The sequence below is a fragment of the Prionailurus bengalensis genome, chromosome B1 (genome assembly GCF_016509475.1).
Source record: "Prionailurus bengalensis isolate Pbe53 chromosome B1, Fcat_Pben_1.1_paternal_pri, whole genome shotgun sequence".
NCBI classification, from domain to species: domain Eukaryota; kingdom Metazoa; phylum Chordata; class Mammalia; order Carnivora; family Felidae; genus Prionailurus; species Prionailurus bengalensis.
The window spans coordinates 175009399-175033025 of record NC_057344.1 but is presented as its reverse complement, the minus strand read 5'-3'; the positions used below and the strand labels follow the sequence as shown (position 1 = coordinate 175033025).

Here is a 23627-nt window from a genome sequence, read left to right as displayed (position 1 = left end):
CAGTCCAGGGTGCTAGAGTGTCCCATTCTGTCAGCAACCAGTGCTCCTATCATCTTGGCTTCCTTCTCAAGATCACTGTGTAGTCCAACCATTACATTTGCTTTCCACGCAGAAAAAAGAATAAAGGAAGGGGCGCTGGGGTGGCTCAGTTAAGTGTCCGTCTCTTGATCTCAGCTCAGGTCTTGGTCTCAGGGTCGTGAGTTCAAGCCCCGCGTTGGGCTCCACGCTGAGACATTGAGCGTTGAGGTGGTCAGCTTACAGCCTCAGAATAGAGCTCAGAATAGAGCCAGTTTGCTAAAGGTCGAAAGGCCGTATTTTACATTCAGTATAACCCCAAAGGGGATTCAACCTTTGGTCCGGTGGAAGCAGGACTGGACAGCTACGGGCATCTCGACTTCCCCTGCTGTCTCTAAAACAGAAGAAGGAAAGAAGGAAATTCAGACAGAAAGAGGGTAAGGTGAGGAGTTAGTGCAGACAGGTCTCTGTACCTTGCACAGAAACCCACTCCTGCACTTGGAACGTGTGCACGATTTTACATCCTGAGACGGCCGCATATTCATCATGATCAGCAGTTCTCCTAAGTTTTAAAGATTCTTTTTTGTGCGAATAACTGCTTCAAAAAGGTTCGCAGATGGCCAAGGTGTTCAAGGTTTGTTTTGTTTTGTTTTGTTTTTTACGTTTGTTTGTTTTTAAAGCTATCGTGGCTCCTTTTGTCTAACCCCACATCCAGGCTCTACCAAAGGATGTCAGAGGAAGTCAGAATCTAAAGAATGAAAAGAAATTCCAGACTGTAGCTTCATCCACCGGGTTATCTAGCAACTGATTAAGCGTCCCACCCCGTGTAGCGTGTCTTCTTTCTGCAGTCGGGTGCACCCCCCATCAGAAACGTGATGCTTGCCAATAGTGAACTTTTCAAATATTCTGAACGCCCCCAAAGCGCCAAAGCACCCTGAACGTGAGGCACTGGCTGTGGTCAGGAGTGGACATCCTGGTCTTCCGTGAACTTAGCAAACTGCGTCCTGTAGGTATTCACCACGTTAAACCTCGACTGTGATTGTGATATAAGATTATTACTATATTACATGTATGTGTATATATGTGTATACGCACATACACGTTCTTTACTGGCAGAAGTTGAACTGTCATATAAATATGAAAGTAGATATTTTTCCTCTGGTTTCCAAGGCCATTAGTAGCAAGTTGTTATAACTGTCAAACCCGACCTTCAAAGGAACAAAGAGAATTTGAGGTTGCTTAACACACGCCCATTTGTCCACACTCAGCAACTGCTGGCCAGACGCCATTTCTCCCTTTCTGCTTCACTCTGCCTCTGACCCAAAGGATAAGACTCACTCTTCCTAAGTTTTCCATCAGCATCTGCAAGCAGGAGACCCTCGGAAGAATAAAGGAGGCACAAAATCCCAGTGTGTGAGCAAAGATCTGACTCCCTTAGTTTTGCCTGTGTGGTCACAGGAACCAAGCCTCCAGTCTTGGACTTACTTAGACTTTCAGATGAAAATGTGGAAATTCTTGCTTTCTGTTTGTTTATTTTTAACTCCAAAGTAAACCTCAGTTATTTTCAAATCCTCTACTTGGGAACTAGTGATAATTAAACAGAGACAAGCTGACATTTGTTTTTCATGGTAAATGCTTTTCCTGTGAATATGTGGGAAAAATATGTCGCACATTTGTATACTAAATTTGTCAGTTTCTCCAACACATGAGATTATAGTAGACATCTGTGAACAGTCTGACCTTCCAAGCCCTCTTGGCCACTTGAAGAAACAACACTTGAGGCGCACCGATTACATATGCTGATTCCAGATGATTCTCACCTGCCACATTAAATCAGTTGCCTGGAGTCGACTGCTAGCAATTTTTTTTCAACTAAAGCAACTCTTAACAAGTGCCTTTAAAAAAAATTTTTTTTCACGTTTGTTCATTATTGAGAGACAGAGACAGAGCACGAGCATGGGAGGGGCAGAGAAAGGGGGAGACAATCTGATGCGGGCTCCAGGCTCTGAGCTGTCAGCACAGAGCCCAACGTGGGGCTCAGACTCACAAACCGCGAGATCATGACCTGAGCTGAAGTTGGATGCTTAACTGATTGAGCTGCCCGGGTGCCCCACGAACAAGTGCCTTTTGCCTCGATCTAGGATAGCCTGTGGCGTAAGGTGAGGACTCAACACATTATTGGGGGGGGGGCGGGTGAACCCACAAAAACTCCTCACACTATAGTTGAGGAGACCTCACACAGCTGAGACTCTGGATGCTAATTAGGAGATGGTGACAGGTGTCATAAAGGTATAAATGCAGGGTCGTGGAAGAACAAGTCCATATCAGTTTGAGAGAAGAGAACTGGCATTTATTCATGCTTTTCATTCTCAGACTGTCCTGCTCTGTTTGAACAACGGGCCTTTACAGTGGTCTCGGGAAAGGCAGGCAGAGAGTAGAATTTGAACAGCCAGAGAAGGTTCGGTCTCTCGAACGAGGCCGTGTTACTCTGAGGACCTTAATTCCAAATTGAGAACAAAGCCTCAAGAAAACCAATGTTTGGGACGAAGCAATGGGAAACTTGGCTGACCACATTTTTCACTCATTTTGAACCTAATCTTTAAAATCCTGAGGGAGAAAGAAAGGATGTGTATTTGTATAACAAGACTCAGATGTCACTTTTCTCTTGGCTTCTAGAGATGGAGAAAGCCCATGGGGGTCGGCTCTTCAGTTAACCACCTGCAGCCATGCATCATGACCTCCAGGTCTCAGAGGTTATGATCATGTGGCAGGTACCAAGCACTCATGCACCCCTGTAATCCTAAAAAAATGGGGGTGGAATCAGCCCACGCCTCTTGCTCGCTGTATGACGTTGGGTTTAAATTTCTTGACTTTCCGGAGCCTCAGTTTCCCCATCTGTAAAATGGGAGTGACTCCTACCTCCCAAGTTGAAAGCAGACACTCTCCAATTTTCAGTGTGCTTGTTTCCAAACAGCCGATTTCTGAGTCTTACCTCCCAGAGATTTGAACTCAGTAGGTCTTGGGTGGGGACCTGGCATATGTATAGGTTGATGCGGGTGACTTTCCAGCCACACATGGAGAAGCACTAAGACTATATACTAGGAACTGCCACATCTTCTTGATCTTGCAGCAGTTGCCAGTAAAAAAAGTTTGCGCTCATACCCCTAATAGGAGCACATTTACAATTAAATCTACGGTCAGGACAAAGCAATATTAAGATGGGATAACAATTAAATATAAAAGTTTTTTTTTTTGGTTTGGGTTTGGGTTTTTTTTTTTTTTTTTTTTTAGAGAGAGTGTGTGTGCAAACAGAGGAGGGGGCAGAGAGAGAGAAAGAGAGAGAGAGAGAGAGAGAGAGAGAGAGGGAGAGAGAGAATCCCAAGCAGGTTCCACACTCAGCAAGGAACCCAACACAGGGCTCAACCCTAGGGTCATGACCATGATCCCACGACCCTGGGATCATGACCTGAGCCGAAATCAAGAGTCAGACGCTCAACCATCTGAGTCCCCCAGGTGCCCTAACTATCCAAGTTTTAATATTTTCTTCCCATACCCCTGGGTTATGTAAAATCCACTTTGAAAACCACTGATTTAGAAGCCCAAATGAACTATCTGTAAAAACACTTTGTAAATAGACAAAATTGGAGTAAGATTTTTGACAATATATACAGCATACACATGCATATGATCACACACCTAGAATGCACACTCAGCCATACAAAGCAGATGTGAAAACATACACCATCAATACCACTCATCTGCTACCATTCGTCCTCACCTTTTGAGCCTGATTTTGTAGGAAATTCTGTATTTTCTGCTTTTAAGCATTTTGGAGTAGTTAATATAAAACTAGGGTAAAATATGACCTAGAGGTCAGAAAGCGGACAAAGTATTTTACTCATCTACCTTATCAAAACTATACGCTCCCAACCAATATGAGCAAGCCAGCTGGGGGACAGGCCAATTAGAGTATTTGTTTTGTCAGGATCTCACTATTTGGAAAGCAGAACCATAACATTTTCTCTTGACATCAGTTACCAACTTTAAGAAACATCACAAAAATAATTTCATTTTCAGCTCCTACTCACCCTTTCCCATTCCCCCAAAATAGTCCTAAAGCTGTGGATAATGGCGCATGTAAACCTTGGCACTTATATAAAAAAGGACAATCTCACAGGCCAAAGAGGGTTGTTGGTCTCTTCCCATTAATGAACGTGCTCTCCCTGTCTTAAATTTCAATGCTTAGAAAGGAATCCAAAGTTTTAAATTATCCATTTACAAAGCCACACGATCATAGGCTCTCAGATCTTCCTGACCTCAGCCATTAGCCGGGAGACAAACCAAGGAGTGTTACAGTATTTAAAATGTTATAGAGAAAAAAATTCATATCAAGGAAAGTTTATCAGCAAAGACACCATTTCAAAATAATTTGCCAAATCATACAATTATTGATACAGAAATCCTATTCAGTGCTGATTTATGGGAGCCATCAAGTTACAGGTATTGGTTTTTTATAGGTGCAAATATGGCTTAACTTTTTTTCAAAATGACCATTTATTAAGCATTCAGTCCAATCTAAGATCCGCGTATGCATCATCGTGTTTAGGTCCACCATGACCTCATGAGTTGGAGGTATGATTATCCCCCATTTCACAGATGAGGAAATGGAGGCTCAAAAAGCTGTATAATTCATCCATGGTCACACAGAATCTCAACTGAATCGATTGAACAAGCTGGTCCTTTTAAGGAATACAAAATACAGCCTCCTTGTGGAGACAGCCATGTTGCCGTCAAACGAACAAACAAAAGGCTAAATCAAAATATGAAATTTCTAGGAAAACAAAGCCTTTGGTCTCCATGATCTCAAGGAACACAACAATCACAGCAATGAAATGAATCTGAGATCTGAAAAGTGAGGGAACTTTCAAACAAAATGGTGGAGAGAAAGACAATGCCATTTCGAAAAAGTAAAATTATATGGATTGCCGGTTGCTCAAGAAAGGTTATTTTCTGGTTCTGAGGAAGATTTTAATAAAGAATTGAAAAATTAGCCAAGGCCTTAATAAATTACAGTCTCTAAGACTGTCTACTGTCAATGATACTTGTTTTTAAATGATCATAGGACCACAAGCTTCTTATCCTACAAAGTATGAGATGGACCCATGGCCCTGCATGTCTGCCTCATGAGCGGCCAGTACAATGTGTGTTGAGATTCCTGTCATCAGTTTGTCTCCCTCTGGGCCCTAATGAGACTTACGTTGAGATAAAGTGCTTCCACTTTATCAGCATGAAGTGAGTAATAAACGTTAGATGTGATTTTATTACCCAGTGCACGTCATCTCACACCGACCACCCTTTCTTTGTAACACCCAACACTTTGCTGTGAACCACTTGTTTTTGCTTTTTTTTTTTTTTTTAAGATTTTCTTTTATTTTTGTGAGTAATCTCTACGCGCAATGTGGGGGCTCAAACTTACAACCCCCGAGATCAAGACTTGTATGCTCTACCGCCTGAGCCAGCCAGATGCTCCAACCACTTCTAATAATTTTAGACAGTTTCTAAACTGAGTAAATCCTTTTCTGCCTACATCATGAACGATCATCTCAAGGCAAAAATGCACCTGAGGGCACTTCACATTTAGTGTATTTTTTATTCTCATGATTATTCTTTATTTTCATCATTTAACTATTGTAGGACACAGTAATTTATGCTGGGTTAACAAATTTAAGTCATACTGTGTTTGAAGTGAATATTTATGACATTAAAACTGACCTATTTCTTTTATCTTTCCTTCCCCTAAGTAAGTTTTTATAAAATAAAATGCACTTAATGCAAGACAGAAACCTGGGGAGGCTTGGTAAGGGTCGGTTTGTTATTTCAGAGGATTTGTTTGGTTTGTTTTTTGTTGGATTTCATCAACATTAAGATATTCATTCATAGTCAGCAAACCCATAAATTTTGTGATTTGGGTATAATGTTATGGATTCCAAACACATGTTAACCTATCATTTCTCAGCTAGATCCACTTGCAAATAAGAAATCACGTTCTTTTTAAACTCGCCGGGATGACCACGGTACATTCAGGTCTTATCGGAAGAGCGATAAGATTAAATGACAGCCTGAATAAACACAGAAAGAACAAACCCTTGTGTATCTGCGGCCATTCAATATCAGGGCAAAGAGATTGCTATTTAACTCAAGGTATTTAACCTGGTGTCAAGAGAATGTCAGGACCAAGAGATATCATGGCTCCCTCTTCGACCGGGGCCCTCCTACCCCCCTAACCCAACCCCCACCCCAAGTTCATCTTAAAATGTTGAGCAAAGTGAATATGGAAGAAACGTCAAGAACCGACTCAAATGGCCTAACTCTTCATCATTCCGTCACTTATTTCACTGAAGAGAATCTGAACTTGGCAATTCTGAGGCAGCTCACTGAGTCAGCACTGGCTGTACCTGGCCCTGGGCTAAGTGCATCATACCCCCGCGTTCACAGAATCCTTGCAACCACCCTAAAAGGCACATGTTATCTTCACTCTACAGTGAAAAGATTGAGGTCCAAAGAATTTAAGGTCACAGATGGCCAGAGGGATCCGAAGGCCAAACCTGTGCTCTTAAGGGAGGTTATCCTAAAGCAATCAAGGGCAGAGGGTTTGCAAGGGCATTTCGGAACAGAAACCCCCACACGATGGCCAGGCCGCCTGGCCACGGATCCAAGGCAGCTCTGGGAAATCTCAGTTTTAGGGCTGGATGCCAGGGCCTCACTAGCCATGTGGCTCTATAACTCCTCCTGTGTCTATTTTTCTGTGAATAAGTGCATTAGTCATGGGGTTTTGTTGTTGCGATAGAAACTCAACCCAAATGAGGTAAGACGAAAGAGGAATGTCCTTGGAATGTCCATAAAACCCAGAAGGGCAGCTGATCTTCAGGGACAACGGAGCCCGGGGCTTGAGAGCAAACAGGACGGCCTCTCTTCCCTCTGCATGTGTGAATGTGGCACAACTGGAATGTCTCTTCCCTTCCCCAGACCTGTGTCCACATGGCAGGACACATGGCCTCCACCAGCCCCTGAGCCCACAGCTTCAGCCCCCAGAAAAATAAGCCACCTTCTCCAGCTCCATTTGGCAAACATCCCAGAGGACCTGCATTTGTCCAGGTCACCGATGAGGGTCCTGTGCCCACCTCAGCCGTGTCTGGCTGCGGTCAGAGGCGTCAGGCACGTGGCTAGCTTCTAACAGACGAAGGGTTCTGCAAAGGGGGAGGCATCATTCCCAGAGAGGAGCGGTGCTGGGCTGACAGAGTCTCAGCTGTCCCCACACACGCTGCCTCGTCATCCTCAGATCCTTTTCCTCCCCCTGTACCCCTGCCTCCTCAGAACCTGGACCCTTCTCTGTTCCGTGGCTCTTCTGCGAGGCTTCGAACTCTAACCGTGGTTCAGCTTCCGAGCAAGACGCTTCCTGCTCCGGCTCCACTCTTGGACAAAGCTGTGTGCTGGGCCACTTCCTAGGCCACGTTAATCAGCTGTGGTGGGACAGAGGCACCCAGATGCTTTACCCAGTGACCGCGTGTGGTGGCTCACAACGGCAGCGCCCGCAGTCAGGGTGGACACGAGGCCATGGCAGGCGCTTTGTATACTTCATCTACCTCTTTAATAAGTGACCTGCGAGATAGGTCATTTACCAGATGAGGAAATTGCGGCTCAGAAAGGTAAGGCAGTTTTCCCAATGTCACACAGCAGTGAGTAGCAGAGCCAGCCTTGAAACTCAACAGCAGGGGCGCCTGGGTGGCTCAGTCGGTTGAGCGTCCGACTTCAACTCAGGTCATGATCTCGCGGTCCCTGAGTTCGAGCCCCGCGTCGGGCCCTGGGCTGATGGCTCAGAGCCTGGAGCCTGCTTCGGATTCTGTGTCTCCCTCTCTCTCTGCCCCTCCCCCGTTCATGCTCTCTCTCTGTCTCAAAAAAATAAATAAACGTTAAAAAAAAAATTAAAAAAAAAAAAAAGAAACTCAACAGCAAAGCCTGGGCTACCCCTCCCCGACCACACTGCTTCAAGTCACACCAGTTCCCCGACGGGACTCAGGGCATGGGGTTTCTTCCAAATTGGAACTCAGTTATTCCTGGCAGCACTCGAGCTCACACATGCAGGGACGTGACATCCCGGGTTTCTGATGAGAAAGAAAATAAGGACAAGCTGGCAGAGTCAGAAAATGGGTTAGGCCAAACCCAAACTTGAATTTTTATTCCCATAAAATAGCTAATGGCCTTCTTGCATTTTTAAAGGTGGACTTTTGTTTGTTTATTCAGTAAGCAAATGATCATGAACGCCTTCTCTGCACCAGGCCCTGGAAGGACAGACCAACACATGGCCTTAGGAACCAGGCTCCCCGCAGTTCTCCCATGTGGCCAGCAGGGGGTGCGGGTGCCAGCTCTGCGCCAGGCAGAAACCCGGCAGGTCTGGACTTCCCGCCGATTGGAGTAGGCAGGGGGACGTCAGCTGGGCTGCCACAGAATGCCAGAGACAGGTAAGTCCCGGCTGTCCTTTCAGGTCTTTGGAGCTACAATGGGGGTGCCCCGGGAAGACCTAAGAGCAGTCCTGAAGAACGGTTCTGGGAAGGTGAGGAATGAGCAAGGGAAGCCCTAGGTAGAAACAAGCTGTTCCATAAACTTTCCAGGGGTCAGAGGATCCGGGAAGCGGCAGGACCTCAGGCGCAAAACAGCCCCCCTCTGACCACAGCCGAGCCCCCCCCCCCCCCCCCCCCCCCCCCAGTGACCAGGACTGAATCGTGGGACCCCACCTCCAAGCCTTCAACATCGTGCTGTCCTCAGTGGAAAAAAGGAAGGTCCCTAACCTTTCTCTTACACCAGATTAGGGTGGAAGGCGCCTGAGACTTCCGGATAGATTCGCAGGAGCGAACAAGGCCGCGGACAGTTGGCAAATCCACCCAGGACCCGGGACTGGGACCGAGCTGAACGAACTGCTCAAGGTGGAACTGCCAGCTTGGTGCTCTGTCTCCACGTCCCACAGACGGGCCACGGGGGCCGCACGTCCGCATGCTCATCGCTCCCCTGACGCGGAGAAAGACACGAAAGCCGGGTGACTCGGCCGGGCCATTCTGCCCTGCACTGTGCTGGAGAATCAAAGGCTGACCAGCCAAGAACAAAAACCATCATCCCCAGTGACCCCTTTCGACTATAAGATGAGGAATTTGGAGGCGCCAACCGGGCTGGGGGGCTCAGTCGGTTAAGCATCTCTCGGTTTGGGCTTCGGCCGCGGTCTCACGGTTTGTGACATCGAGCCCCGCGTTGGGCTCTGCACTGACAGTGTGGGGTCAGTTTGGGATTCTCTCTCTCTCTCTCTCTCTCTCCTCCCCCTCCCCAATTCATGCCTGTTCTCTCTCTCACCCACAAAATAAATAAAAATACACTTTAAAAAAAAAAGAATTTGGAGGAAATTTCTCACATTCTCTCTAGTGCATACATTCTGGAGTTCTTGGTTTGGGGGAAGTGAAAACGATGAAACCAGCTTTTCCACTTTCTAACCTAAGCCACTATTGGTCATCTTGTTTTCAAGGCAACAACAAAATCCCATGAAAATTCAAAATCCAAATCCAATGAGGCACCACAGTGAACTCTGCCGCATTATTAATTTTAAAAATTCTAACCAGGACGTAAAGGAAAGACAGAACACAGACGATGACAAGTGACTCTGTGCTAAAACTGAATCACGTGACCACGCTGAGGGGGAGGGGGACAAAGGAGCCGACCTAAGCACCTGTGCACAGGGCTGGAGGCTGTAAGGCTAAACACTAAGTGAGCTGTCCACACACACTGTGCTCTCAATGGCAATTTGTTCCTCCCAGGGCTATATATTCAGACTACCTTATATGTATGCTAGGATTGAACAACTACAGACAAACATTTCATAGTTTATTTATTTTTGAGCGAAGGACAGGGAGAGAGAGAATCCCAAGCAGACTCCATGCTGTCAGCACAGAGCCCAGTGTGGGCTCAAACTCATGAACCGTGAGATCACTACCTGAGCCAAAATCAAGAATCAGATGCTTAACCGACTGAGCCACCCAAGCACCCCCTGGGTACAAATATTTCAGACAGTAAGAGCCAGGTTTCCTCCCTGGAGGAGGAGAGCAGGACGTTTGGAAGGAGCTCTTAGAGCTAGGCTGCAGTCCGAATGCCGGTCCTAGCTTATGCTTGTTCTAAAGATATATACAGAAAGGAACAGAAGTGGGTGTGGGTGTGGGTGTGGGTGTGTTACACACATAGAAGCCTAGAAGCAGGGATGCCTCTGCTTCAGTGAGCACACCCACTGTCCTGAGCTTTATTTCTACACCCAATTGTACAGTAAGAGGAACCAGGGCTCCTTGGTTGCTGGTCAATTCTGGGGCTGAGACAAGGGAAATACAAGGTGACAAGATGAGTCTGGAGCCTCTTGTGGTTCCACCAGTGAGAATGGGCCAAAGGGTAAAAGAAAAAGGAAGGGATCAAGAGAGGGAGGGAGGCAGAAGGGGAGGGGGGGAGGAAGGGAGGAAGGAAGGAAGGAAGAGAAGAAGGAAGGAAAAAAGGGAAGGAGGAAGGAAGGAAGAAAGGAAGGAAGGGAAGAAGGAAGGAAGGAAAAGAGGAAAAGAGGGAAGGAGGAAGGGAGGAAGGAAGGGAGAGAAAGAAAGAGGGAGGGATGCAGGGAGGAAGGAAGGAGGGAGGGAGGAAGGGTAGAAGGAAAGGAGGGAAGGAGGGAGAAATAAAGAGCATGGAACCCTATCAAAAGGACACAGGCACCAACCTGAAAGAGCCCCCGATCACAGTAATAACTGTCGCAGGCAAGATCCACCACTGGATGGTGTAGTGGCTTGAATTGTGTTTCCTAAAAAACGAGTTGAAGTCCTGACACCCGATGCCTGCGAATGTGATCTTATTTGAAATTAGGGCCTTTGCAAATGTAATCAAGTTAAAATGAAGCACACGGACTATGGTGGGTCCTAAATCCAGCGACTGGCGTCCTCATGAGAAGAGTGGACAGAGGCACACACACAGGAAAGACGGCCATGGAAAGACAGAGGCAGAGCTTGGAGGGGAGCAGCCACAGAGCAAGGGACACTGAGGATTGCTAGCAACCAGCGGCAGCTAGGAGCGAGGCATGGAACACACTCTCTCTCGGGGGCTTCGGAAAGACGGAGCGCTGCAGACCCCACAGTCTCAGCCTTCTGGACTTCTAAACGGGGAAAGAATAAATTTCTGTGGTTTCAGGCCACCCTGAAATTTGTTACACGAGCCCTAAGAAACTAATACAGATGGTAGAACTAATGGGTGAAACCTTAAGTGGAAACAGGATACCTGCCTCAGCTCAAAGGCTCTCCTCTCAAATGTTAATTGCGACAGGGAAAAAATGGTGACTTTACCAAAGTGAAAGCTGATGGCCGTCGCCTTGACCAAAGGATGGAAGTTAACATCACTAGTAATCCGTACGGACATCACGCCCCCCTGCTGTGATGCAGTGGGAAAGGCACATCGGATCCTTCCCGGAACACGGACCCTCCATCCAGTCAGGAGAAACAACTGGCCAACTTACACTGAAGGGCATCCTGCAAAATAACAGAATGGTACAGAGTAAAGCATCAAGATCATAAATCCAAGAAAAGAGATGAGGGATGATCACAGCTCAGAGGAGACCAGACGACCAAAGGCAGTGAGTGATCCCAGGACACTATTGGAACGACTGGTGTGGCCACACCAGTAGCATTGTACCCGCGCTAATGTCTTAGTCTGGATCACTGGTCTCCAGTGACGTAAGATGCTGACATAGAGGGAAACGGGGTGAAGGGCACACAGAAACTCTTTGCACCGACACTGCAACTCTTCTATATATTCAGAGTGATCTCTACATCTTAAAAATAATCAAGGGTTGGGGAGGGCTGTTGCTGGGGAGAAGCAGGGGTTGAAATCCAGCGGGGAGAGTCAGGCAAATCATCACGGGTCGATTCGGACCCAAGAAATCGGGCACGGCGCTAGCCAAGCGCCACACGAGCCTTACCGCTCCTGTCACATTTTCAGGGCCCCCGGGGCACCGACAGCTCAATCGTTCAAACACCACACAATGTGTTCAACGTTTTTATTTTTAACTCTGTTTTGGTAGTACAAAAGTCGTAAAAGTACAAACCAGACAGTTAAAAATACATCTGACACTCAAAATGGTGCAAAATTTCCTTTACAAATTTTTACATCAAGGTCGTAGCCAACTCACGCGTTACACCAGAAGTTAGCCCATCGTTAGTGTTTTATACAGTAAGTTTGTTGTGGACCCCGATCCTTCTAAAGAAGGAAGAAAAACACAAGCCCTGTAAACATCAGTTGCGTTGGGAACACTTAAGAATTATTAGTAAAAAGCTTATGTGTTAACACATTGAATGCATAACTTTTGGCATATTTGGAAGCCGGCCAGACAAAAAACTGCTCAAGTATTAGAAAATATTTAAAACGTACTCTTGGTATAAACGCAATTTTAAATACGTTTGAGTATTCTCTCGCCTGTTGTATTGCTATAAAAAAAGTGCTCTGACCTGAAAATTTAAAAATAATTAAAGCTGAAGAATATCTTACATTTTATTCCTCACCACTTGAGGGCGTGATATTTTTAAAGCCAAAAACGGTGCTTTATTTTTAAAAACTAAAACTATTGGTCTAGACCGCACCTAGAGTACTTACGCTAATACACACCCCCAGAATTCCTATATCGCTCCTTGCTGGACCTCAGTGGAATCTTTTTTCCATACTGACCTCCTCTAGTCCACTGTGTGTTACATACGCACACACAGCTCGTATTAGTTGTCAGTTAAACAAACAAAAAAAAATCACATGAAATCGAACCTACCATTCATTTCAAAGGTTGGGAATTTTTCATTTCGATGCCAGAAACAGAATGGAATGAACATATTTATGGGGAATAGTTTACACTACATTTTTATGGAAATCCTCCTCTTGGGAGTGAAGTGAGAAAGATGCTTTCTCGCTGAGATGAAAGAAGTGCCCCGGGGCATCCATCACACCGACACTGCCGACAGGTCTCTGGGCTCCTGGCCCCGGCCCACGCCTATCATAAATGTGCTACTAACTCCGCCCCGGTTCTTTCAGGTGTTTCATAAACTACAAAGCTAAAAATAATAATAATAATAAATAAAAGTGAGGTTTTCCAGGCTTACAGGGGAAATGCAACCATTAAGAGTCTTTTAAATAACGCGCATTGGTTAGAAGATGGAAAATAGGAACAGCCCAAGGAAAACATGCCAGACGAAGGTACGGGCCCATCCTGCCTCAGAAGTCGGGGGTTTTTGTGTTATTTTGTCCCCAGGTTGTCAAAACAAGCATTTTTGTGTTTTGTTTTTAGACACTTTAAGCTATTTCCCCCCTTTATTCGACGGACTAAATAAGAATTGCTTAGTGCAAGTTAAAAAAACAAAAACAAAAACGCCCTCAATATTTTGTAAGTGACCTGGGAGTGGCACGGTGGTGGCAGGAGTCAATGCGGAGTCCTTGGTCCAGGAATCCAAAGTCTGGCATCTGGTGCCATCTGACTCCATGATGTCTCGGGGGGCCAGTTTCTCAGGACGAGGCCAGATGATCTGCAAGGACCTTTCACACCAAAGCCTCATCTTTCTCTCTTGTAACAGTGAAGCTCTCAGAGGATCTTCTTGTAACCAGTTGCAAAATGAGATCCACGGGTGGCGACAAGAGTGTGCGTGTGCACAGATGCGCATGTGTGCATGCGCACATGCACACACACACACACACACACGGAAACACCCCCAAGCATCGGCTCGATTGCACACGAATAGTTCCCCTACACACAGTGATCATACAGGAAAAACTGCAAAATGTACACCAAGGCCAGTAATGGGAGATGGGGAGGGACGGTGGTTGGGAAAGTTCTTAAATGAGCTCTTTTCTTCACTGGAAATGCAATACATTTTCCATCAGACTTTTAAACCCAAAACTCGATTCAAAGCAAACTGAATTCTGTATCCAGCACAGCACAATATTCCCTTGGAGCTTCTATCCACGTGCCTGCAGACTCCACAATAGAAACTTTATAGAAATTTTAAAAACCTCCCCAAGCAATTTCTTATCTTGTAAGTCCTCAGTGTCTTAAAACTCTTCAAATGAAGTCACCCCTGCAAGAGAAAACAAAAAGGTAAGGCTTTCCGGGAGGTAAACATCCTATCACATATTAACCTGTGTGGATATTTAAAAACACAGAGGAATTGTAATCAATCCTGACCCCATCCCACCCCACCCCACTGTGTTCCTTCCCGGGACCATTATTACATTTCTTCTAGAATTCAGTCTAAAGAAATGTAAGTACCACAATTTCAAAAGGACCTCATTATCGAGGTTTTACAAACCAAGAAAGAAGAGAATTTGAGAACCACAGTAGACTAAGGGTACCAGTCTGTTTCAACAGGAGTTTCTACAGTGAAGGACTGGTCGGGCATTCTCCCCCAAGTCGTGTATCACTTCAGTAGGACGAATGTGTTCAGTCACAACGAAACTTCTATGTATCAGATAAGGTGTCTTTCCCAAGCGGCACCAGACAGAGTTAACTCTGGGTCTCTACTGGGCACACAAGGCATCTTGGCTGGGATTTCACTGGGCAAATAAGAACACAATGAAAGGGCCCAATCCTAGGTGTTCGTTGTAACTCGAGGGCTGCATTGTGTCTTTAAGTTCTAACAACTGGTCTGTCTGTGTCAATGTCTACATTTATATTACAGATGAAGCCCCTGATAAACTTGTAAAACAGTTTTCTATTTTTCAAGGCTGTTTTCTGTTGTTGTTTTTACAAACATCTCCAAGTGACAGACAGTTACATGCCCGTGTACGTTCCGGTTTTGCAGGCTGGGAAAACTTAGGACATGACTGAGATTCTAGTTCTGCCTGTGTGTGTTGAAACACACATATCACATAGGCCGACGTATACCAGGTTAGGGAATGAAGCATTCTCCCTTCTGCCTGCAAACACCAAAAAAACAAAAAGCAAACAAACAAACAAAAAACCACCCAGATGAAACCAACTTGCAGAAATAGGAAGAATAAAATTCAAGAGGCATCTTAATTTAAATGTTACTTTGTACTTATAGCTCCTTCTTCAAGATCTAACAGTATCCATATTATCCTCTTCAGTAATACTGTCATTTACAGTATTCATAATAATTATGAGAGAGAGAGAGAGAGAGAGAGAGAAGAAGAGAAAGAAAAAGAGAGAGAGATTGCCCAAATGAAAAGATTTGGGTAAAGGATCCTTCTCTCCTTAGCTAAAAAGGAAGTAAAACACTGTCCCCTAGAGGGTTTTTTTGTTTTTTGGGTTTTTTTTAGTGTTTTATTTATTTTTGAGAGAGAGAGCATGAGCGGGGTAGGACAGAGAGAGAAGGGGACAGAGGATCTGAAGCAGGCTACACACTGACAGCAGTGAGCCCATGTGGGGCTCAAACTCACAGACCGCGAGATCATGACCTGAGACGAAGTCAGGCGCTCAACTGACGGAGCCACCCAGGCGCCCCTGCCTTTTTTTCTTATGTTTTATTTTATTTATTGTTTGAGAAGGGAGGGAGGGGCAGAGAGAGAGAGAGAATCTTAAGCAGGCTCCACACTCAGGGCAGAGCAGGACGCGGGGCTCAATCATACAACCAACCATGAGATCCTGACCTGAGCTAAAATCAAGAGGCAGACGCTTAACTGACTGAGCCACCCAGGCACCTCTGGAGTTTTTGATTATACATGAAAACAAGAATTCCCTGCCCTGCATAGCTATAGCCCAGCACGGCCAAACCATGGATCTGTACCGTAGCACTGAACAAAGGCAAGCGTGAGAATACTTGCATTTGAGGGTTGATGAATATGAAAGATGTTAGCAAGGGAAAAGGTAGAAAAGGCAAAGATGGAGAAATAGAAAAATGGTCCTAAAAGACAAAACAGTAAAAAGTAGGAGCGAAATTTCGAAACTAAACTACAAACTAGGCCATTGTCTACAATATAGGGAGTCAACTATTTTTATGTCTCCTCCTTTTATCTTCTGCTCCCTTAGACCTAAATTTTTTTGCATCAAGGGAAACAAGGAGGTCAAGGGCAAGGAATGCAAGGGCCTGGAATGCAACGTTTCATCACAGGAAGCGTTTTCGATCCAATATAGGAAAACTTCCAACTTAGAATTCTTTGTACGATATCACCGACTGTGAACAAACAGTGGGCACGACTGAGGGCTGGGCTAAGGCAGGATCTGGAGCCGGAGGCCTGGATTTGAATCCAGACCCCTAGACTCTAATCCAGCCCCCTGTGACTACCTGGGGAACCCTGGGCCGCTCTGGAGCATTTCCTCAAAGGGTTGTTGGTGGTTTTGCAAAAGCACACGATGCTTAACACAGGGCCAGCAGTCAGTACGCTCCCCAAGACTAGCTAGTATGATCGTTACCGTCATCCAACTGCCCTAAACTATCATGCTGGCTTCAACGGCTGCATTTTGTGGCTGGTTAAAATTGTACCAGATGCAGTCTGAGAGAGGAAGCGGAAGATACAATTTGCTGCTTAACGTCCTCACTACTAGTAGCCGACACTAAACCGGAAAAGGAAAGTTAACCTTTCTAAAAACTCTATTAAAGCTACCCGGCACTGATACGCGCTTCTGGGCTCTCCCTCTTCAAAAACACGTGTTTATCAAAAGACGGCACTCCACCAGTACAGAGGCTCTCCATTTCCAGGTAAAGACCTCTTCTATCAGAATGACCATCTCGGGCAAAGAAGACGCCACCCCCTCTAGGGCTTGTACATTTCCAGCTGTGAACTCACGTGTGGGGCTGTGTCACGGGCGCATTTCCACATTGCTAAATTTCTTCTCACTGCATCCTCCAGTCGTGAATACATTCGTGTGGAGAAACAAACACATACTTTTAAATGCTATTTCTCCAACACAGCACATTAACATTAAAAGGTGCTTTCCTTGAGGTCTCACAGCGGTCAGACACCATGGGTGGGCCAGCAGCAGTCGGTGGACTGTGAGAAAACCCTCCGCCCACCCATTATTCTCCGTTCCCATCACCAGGGGACCCTACCACAGTAACAAGCCAGACTTTCCTCTCTCTGGGGATAATTTGGTGATTACTGTCTCACATACGAGTGCTCAAGCTGAAAGAAGTTCAGCAAAACTTCCTTACAATGAAAAGAAGATTGGGAAATCCCAAGCGTGACCATTTCCCCTCATAAAACAAGCCTGATGGAGAGAGATCAGAAAAGGTTTATCTGGAAAGAAGGAAGAGGTCATTCTAATTATAAAGATAAAGCCCTAATTCCATTATTATATTATGGTTCCACGGAAGCCACAATACAGCACATCTTCGATTAGGACGTACATGTACCTTGTTAAAAAAGGACTCTCCAGAAAAACAATAGCTGGTCCCTTTAAAAAATAGAAACATGGTTTAAAAAACATGGACACTGAACACTAAGACCTCCAAGGACAGGGAGTTAAGGAAGGAAAACACAATCTGATTAATAATAACAGTAGCTGACATTTACGGAGTGCTTTCCATGTGCCAGGCACTGCCACGCTTGGTATTCTAGAATCGTTAACTCAATCTTTCCAATGACTCCATGAGTCAAGGACGATCCACATTTTCACAGGAAGAAACGGAGGCTTCCAAGTTCAATAACTTGCCCACAGCCACACAATTAAGAATGGTGAGGTAGCAGCTGTATGCCATGCAGCCAGACCTGGAAGCCCACCCACTCACCCCCACGCTGCACTGGCACACCAGTCCCCACGGGAACAGCCACAGCGTCACTGAGATCTTCCGGTTCCTTCACTTCCTGTTCCCCACCTGTGTGGGGGGCAACAGACGGGAAACGCAGAAACTGGAAACCTGGCCCGGCCACTCTCTAGGGAGAGTGCGGCTCTTCTAGTTCATCGTAGCTACACAGGAACCCGCAGAGGCTCAGACCCTGAGAACATCAAAAGTGCACGTGGAACATGGCACGACATGAATAGATACAAGGCTCCGGCATCGCAGAGCTGGATTAAGACTTTCCTAGAACACATTTCAATGAAATGGAGAGGGCAAGTTGTTTATAGAAACAGAGCTAAGATTAGAACAGTAATATTCATACTCAAAGTCCTACAGCAACACATACGTGATCTTTCACCAGTAATCTGTGACCCTTCGAGACGCTAACTTCCTAATTAATTTTTTTTTTAACGTTTATTTATTTTTGAGACAGAGAGAGACAGAGCATGAACGGGGGAGGGGCAGAGAGAGAGGGAGACACAGAATCCAAAGCAGGCTCCAGGCTCCGAGCCATCAGCCCAGAGCCCGACGCGGGGCTCGAACCCAGGGACCACGAGATCATGACCTGAGCTGAAGTCGGATGCCTAACCGACTGAGCCACCCAGGCGCCCCTCTAACTTCCTAATTAAAGGATTACCTTCTACTAGGCTCTCCTGAACACTCTGTGGTTATACGCCCACAGGTCATTTTGCTGAAAATGTGAAGGGGGTACTGCCTGCATAGAGGGGCACCTTAGCCGGTGCGGGTAAATGGATGATACCAGAAGGTACTTGGTGTTTGCAGTCCTTTAAATCTTGCTCTGGTCTAAATTGTGTGTTACATTTTATAAATTAATATTAATGCCTTCCTATTTTTTAAACGTTCATTTACTTTTGAGAGGGAGACAGAGAGAGAGAGCGAGTGCAAGCAGGGGGAGGGCAGAGAGACAAGGAAAGAGAGACAATCCCAAGCAGGCTCCACACTGTCGGTGCAGAGCCCAATGAGGGGCTCGAACTCACAAACCTTGAGATCATGACCTGAGCTGAAACCAAGGGTCGAACGCTTAACACACTGAGCCACCCACGTGCCCCAGTGCCTTCCTATTTTAATAAAGTCTCCACATTTAATAAAAAGCTAATGCAGACTAATGGATAGATCCATGGTACACTAGCTAATCAGTGAAGTCTCTTTAAGTCAGCCGTTCCTCAGGATGATACGCAGCACCTTCTTTAAAAGCAACTCAAATGCTACTTAAAAAACTGCCAATTCTTTGGACTGCACCCATGACCTACGAAGTCAGGATTGAGGGGACTGGAGCCCAGGACTCCCCTTTCTTACTAGGTGCCTTAATGCACATAGAAAGGTTTAAGCTAGGAGATAAAACCCAGTACTGTTTGTCAACTGATAAAAACCACAAGAATTAAGTTCACTTCCAAAGGGCAAAGCCTGCAAACACAACCCTACAAAGTCAGCTGAGGACAAAAACTGTATCAAAGAAATGGAGGAGGAAACAGATACGAAGCATTTCAAGACTCAACTATTAATAACAATCTCAGCAACTCAATCTGAATTACAACATTTTATAGGTCAGAAATCTTACACTGAACTATTAACTAAAAAAATTTGACGCAGTCTCAACTACAAAATTGTGGGATTACAGAATCATTTGTCTAAAGTTTATTTATTTTGAGAGAGTGGGCAAGCAGGGGAGGAGCAGAGAGAGAGGGAGACAGAGAGAATCCCAAGCAGGCTCTGTACTGTCAGCGTGGAACCCGACACAGGGCTCGAACCCATGGACAGTGAGATCATGACCTGAGCCAAACCCAAGAGTTGGACACTTAACCAACTGAGCTACCCAGATGCCCCAGGATCATTTTTTAACTCCTTTCATAATAGTTTGGAACTAGAGTTCAGCTCATTTGCGGACGTCTATTTTAATGATCAGATGAGTGTGCTAGCATCACACCTGTTAAGAAACCACTGAGCGCCAGCTGTGTACATATGGCCACCTGCAGGCGTGACAGAAGGTAAGACACGGCCTAAAATCTCAAAGAGCTTGGTGCTTATACAGGGAAGTGTTAAGTGATCAGCTTCAACCCAAGACAAAACGAGAGACGTCGTGTATCATTTCTTAAACAAAACTGGGGTATTTTATAACTTGCTTTTTCAGCTAATGATAGAGAGTAAATGCTCTACTGTACCAAGGAAGCAGCTCTGCTCAGGGATGCGACAGTGCCCATCCCCCTCCACCCTCTTCAACATCAAGTGCTAACCAGGGAAACCACGTGAACCAGCTGGCCTGGAGGTCTCGGTTTACTTATGTTTATTCTTTGAATGCATGTGAGTAATTACTTACAGTGTCCCTTTCACTCTCGGAAGAGTTCCATTTTGAATATAAGTTATATCATCACTGCTAGTGTTAACATTCATCTTCGCCAACAGAAAAGCAAAAAGCAATCTCATTATTTTAGTTTGTATTTATTTGAGTATTAGGAAGTTTGGGCATTTCCCATTGACCATTGTGTCTTTCATGCATTGCAAGGGTTCTGCAACCAACTCCAGTGTGTCTGTGTGTGTGTGTAGGCAGGGTTTCTCCCACACCGCAAAGTAATGTTCAAGACAACTGATGGGTGTCCTACAATTCAACTCAATCCTACCTCTACCTACCTGATGATAGCATCAGATCCCACAGGTTAAGGCTTCAATCCCACAAGCGGACTGCCCTCTGCTTCAGATACTAATTTCAAATCCAGATTGGTACCTGTACTTCTGACCAACTGGCTATAGTCAGAGATTCCCACAAACCCCTCCGTGGATTCAACTAATTTTCTAGATTGGCTCACAGGGCTTAGAAAGTGAGTTTATTCACTAGATTACCAGTTTATTACAAAGGATATTAAAGGACATAAATCAACAGCCAGATGAAGAGATACATAGGCCAAGGGCCCGAACAAAGGAGTTTCTGTAGAGTTAGGATCTTGGACACGCACACGGGGTCCGGCACAATGGCATGTGGAAGTGTTCTGGTTCACAAACCTGGAAGCTCTCCGAACCCTCCCTTTTTGAGTTTTTAGGGAGGCTTCATTACAGAAGGATGGCGCATTAAATCACTAACCAATGGTTGCCCTCCAGCCCCTCTCCCTTCTCTGGAGGTGGGGGGTGCAGTGGGAATACTAAGAGTTCCACCCCTCTAATCAGATGGTTGGCTCCCTAGCAAAGCCCTCCCCATCCTTTGGTTACCTGGGGGCTTTTCAAAGTCACTTCATTAACATAAAACAAAAGACATTTTATAGTTCTCATCCCGTAAGAAATTTCAAGAGTTTTATTAGCTCTGTACAAGAAATGCGGATCAACTATATATTTCTTATTATAAAAATTTTTTAATGTTTACTTATTTTTGAGAGAGAGAGAGACAGAACGTGACCAAGGAAGGGGCAGAGAGAGAGGGACATGCAGAATCTGAAGCAGCTCCAGGCTCTGAGCTGTCAGCACAGAGCCCAACGCAGGGTTCGAACTCGGGAACAGCGAGATCATGACCTGAGCTGAAGTGGGATGCTTAACGGACTGAGCCACCCAGGTGCCCCTAGCTTTTTGTTATCAACTGTGAGCAACTTTTTAATGTATGGGGGTCAATTCAGGAGAAATAAAAATGCTTATAGGTATTTTCCATTCAAAATTTAAATAGCTTTTTTAAGTAGCATAGAGAAGAAATACATATTCCTACAAATTATATTATCTTCTTTATTGAATGAATAGAACCAGTAACAAATTTTTCACTCCTTATAGCTTTGAAACTTCTGACATTAGATTTGGATCTTACTGAAAAGTCTGAAGGCTGCTCATTACTAAGTTCTTATACTCGCAGCAATTTAAATGTGTTCATATGTTTGGCAACAATGGGTTTCCCAAGTGACAATAACTGAACACTTGTGACTTACCAGCCCTTTGGGATGGTGAGATTCAGAGCACTTTATTCCAAATAAAATGTACCTGACATCAAAAGTTATTCTGTACCTAATGGGGGCACCTGAGTGGCTCAGTTGGTTAGGCATCCAGCTCTTGATAAATCAACTCAGGTCATGATCGCATGGTTCGTGCAGTCGAGTCCCACATTAGGTTTGGTGCAGACAGTGTGGAGCCTGCTTGGGATTCTTTCTCTCCCTCTTTCTCTGTTCCTCCCTCATTCATATTCTTCTCTCTCTCTCTCTTTCTTTCTCTCTCTTTCAAGATAAAGAAATAAACTTAAAAAAAAAAGTTATTCTGTATCTGGAAAAACAAGGGTTCACTAGGGAATTATTTAAATGCAATTCAGCAGTTCCCTATTAGTCTCAATACATCTGTGATTCAACAGGTATACTGGCTACAGGTAGCTTTCTAAAAAGGAAAGCCAAACTAGTTAGACGTTGCCTCTCCTGGCTTGTGAGCCAGAGGTTCAGCCCACTGGCTCTCGGTAAGCCGCTTCATGAGAATCAAGTGAAACACTACAACACCTATGTCTAACCTGGCCTCTCGGCACCTCAGGAAAAATTTTAAACCTCAAAAACAGTACTTTTTTACACGTTAGTTTGCTAAGTGTTTAAATAAGGCTTGCCTGATACAGTAATAATATCTAGCATTTGCCGGTTTAGCACCTACTAAGTGCGAGGGAATGACATCCCTATGAGGTAGGTGATATTATTACTATTATCCCCACTTTACAGGTGGAGAAGCTGAGGCATCAGAGGCGGAAGTTCTCCAGGGTTACACAGCTAACAAGTGACAGACCAGAACTTGAGCACGAGGAGCCTGATTCCAGAACCTATGCTGTGGGGTTCCTTCAGCATCCTATGTCCTGCTACCTCTAGCAAACAGGCACTATTACTTACTTGAGCTATTTAATGTTAGTAGATTCAAAGCCTCAAGTTACAAATTAAGAAAACTAAAACTCCCAGTTACAACCATTAATTCCCTTTTCTTTCTAGTTCTAGGCAAAAATGTCTCCAAAAGCCTTTCATTTTCTGCCTCTGTCAAGCCTCCACAGGTCTGTGTCCGGATGGGCCAGTCTCCAGGAGCCGCCAATGCTGACTTTCTGTGTTGAAAAGGACAGAGGTCACAGCCCCCTCTTTCTTAAGTCCTGTCAAAGGATTGTCAGGCTACAGAGGAAGAGGAGCTGAGTTCCCTTGAGAGGTCAGCGGGTCAACTTCCGGTCAAAAAATAGGAGGGGCCCTGGAACGACACTGCGAAGGGAGAAGCACGCAGGGGACACACAGATAGACAGCTTGCTTCAGTGGCAACTGGAAGTCAGCCACCACGAAAAACCTCTGGGCCGCCACATTGTCTGTATCCGGAGAATACTCAAGAATACGTTTCAGTCTCTTCTGTCCACACAGCTGGGGAAGGAGAGCTCTGAAAGAACGTCATCGCTGACCAGCGAAGTATGTTTGCAGGTCCACCAAAACCCTCACATTATCTCCATACATGTCTTGGAGCAACTCCCAGGAACAAACAGGGCACATCACTTGTAAACAGTGTGCCCAGCACTTGCACTCGGCAGGGCTCAACCAATGGGGGAGAGTAAAAAGTCAACAGTCCCCGGACCGATTAGCCATCAACCTCAACAGCAAGCAAGGTGCAGACAAATATCTACGTTCATCTTCCTCCTTGGAAGAAGGGGCAAAAGAGGGAGCTGTACATACGCGTGTGTTGCATACACACGTATACGCATAGAATACTCCTGAAAGGACAGAGGACACCAGTAATCATGGCTCCCTGCCGGGAAGACTTCATTGCAGTGAGGAGGAAGGGCTGCAAATTGGGTGA

The 23627-nt window shown here is 45.3% G+C and overlaps 1 protein-coding gene across 1 annotated transcript in view; it reads right to left on the bottom strand.

Annotated features, from left to right (window-relative positions):
• Positions 1–12119: 12119 nt before the first annotated feature.
• RELL1 (RELT like 1) overlaps positions 12120–23627 on the bottom strand; it is a 69413-nt gene continuing 57905 nt past the window's right edge. Inside the window, exon 7 of the mRNA XM_043572805.1 lies at positions 12120–14189. The gene's annotated coding sequence lies outside the window, so the exon portion shown is untranslated. The remainder of the gene's footprint in view (positions 14190–23627) is intronic.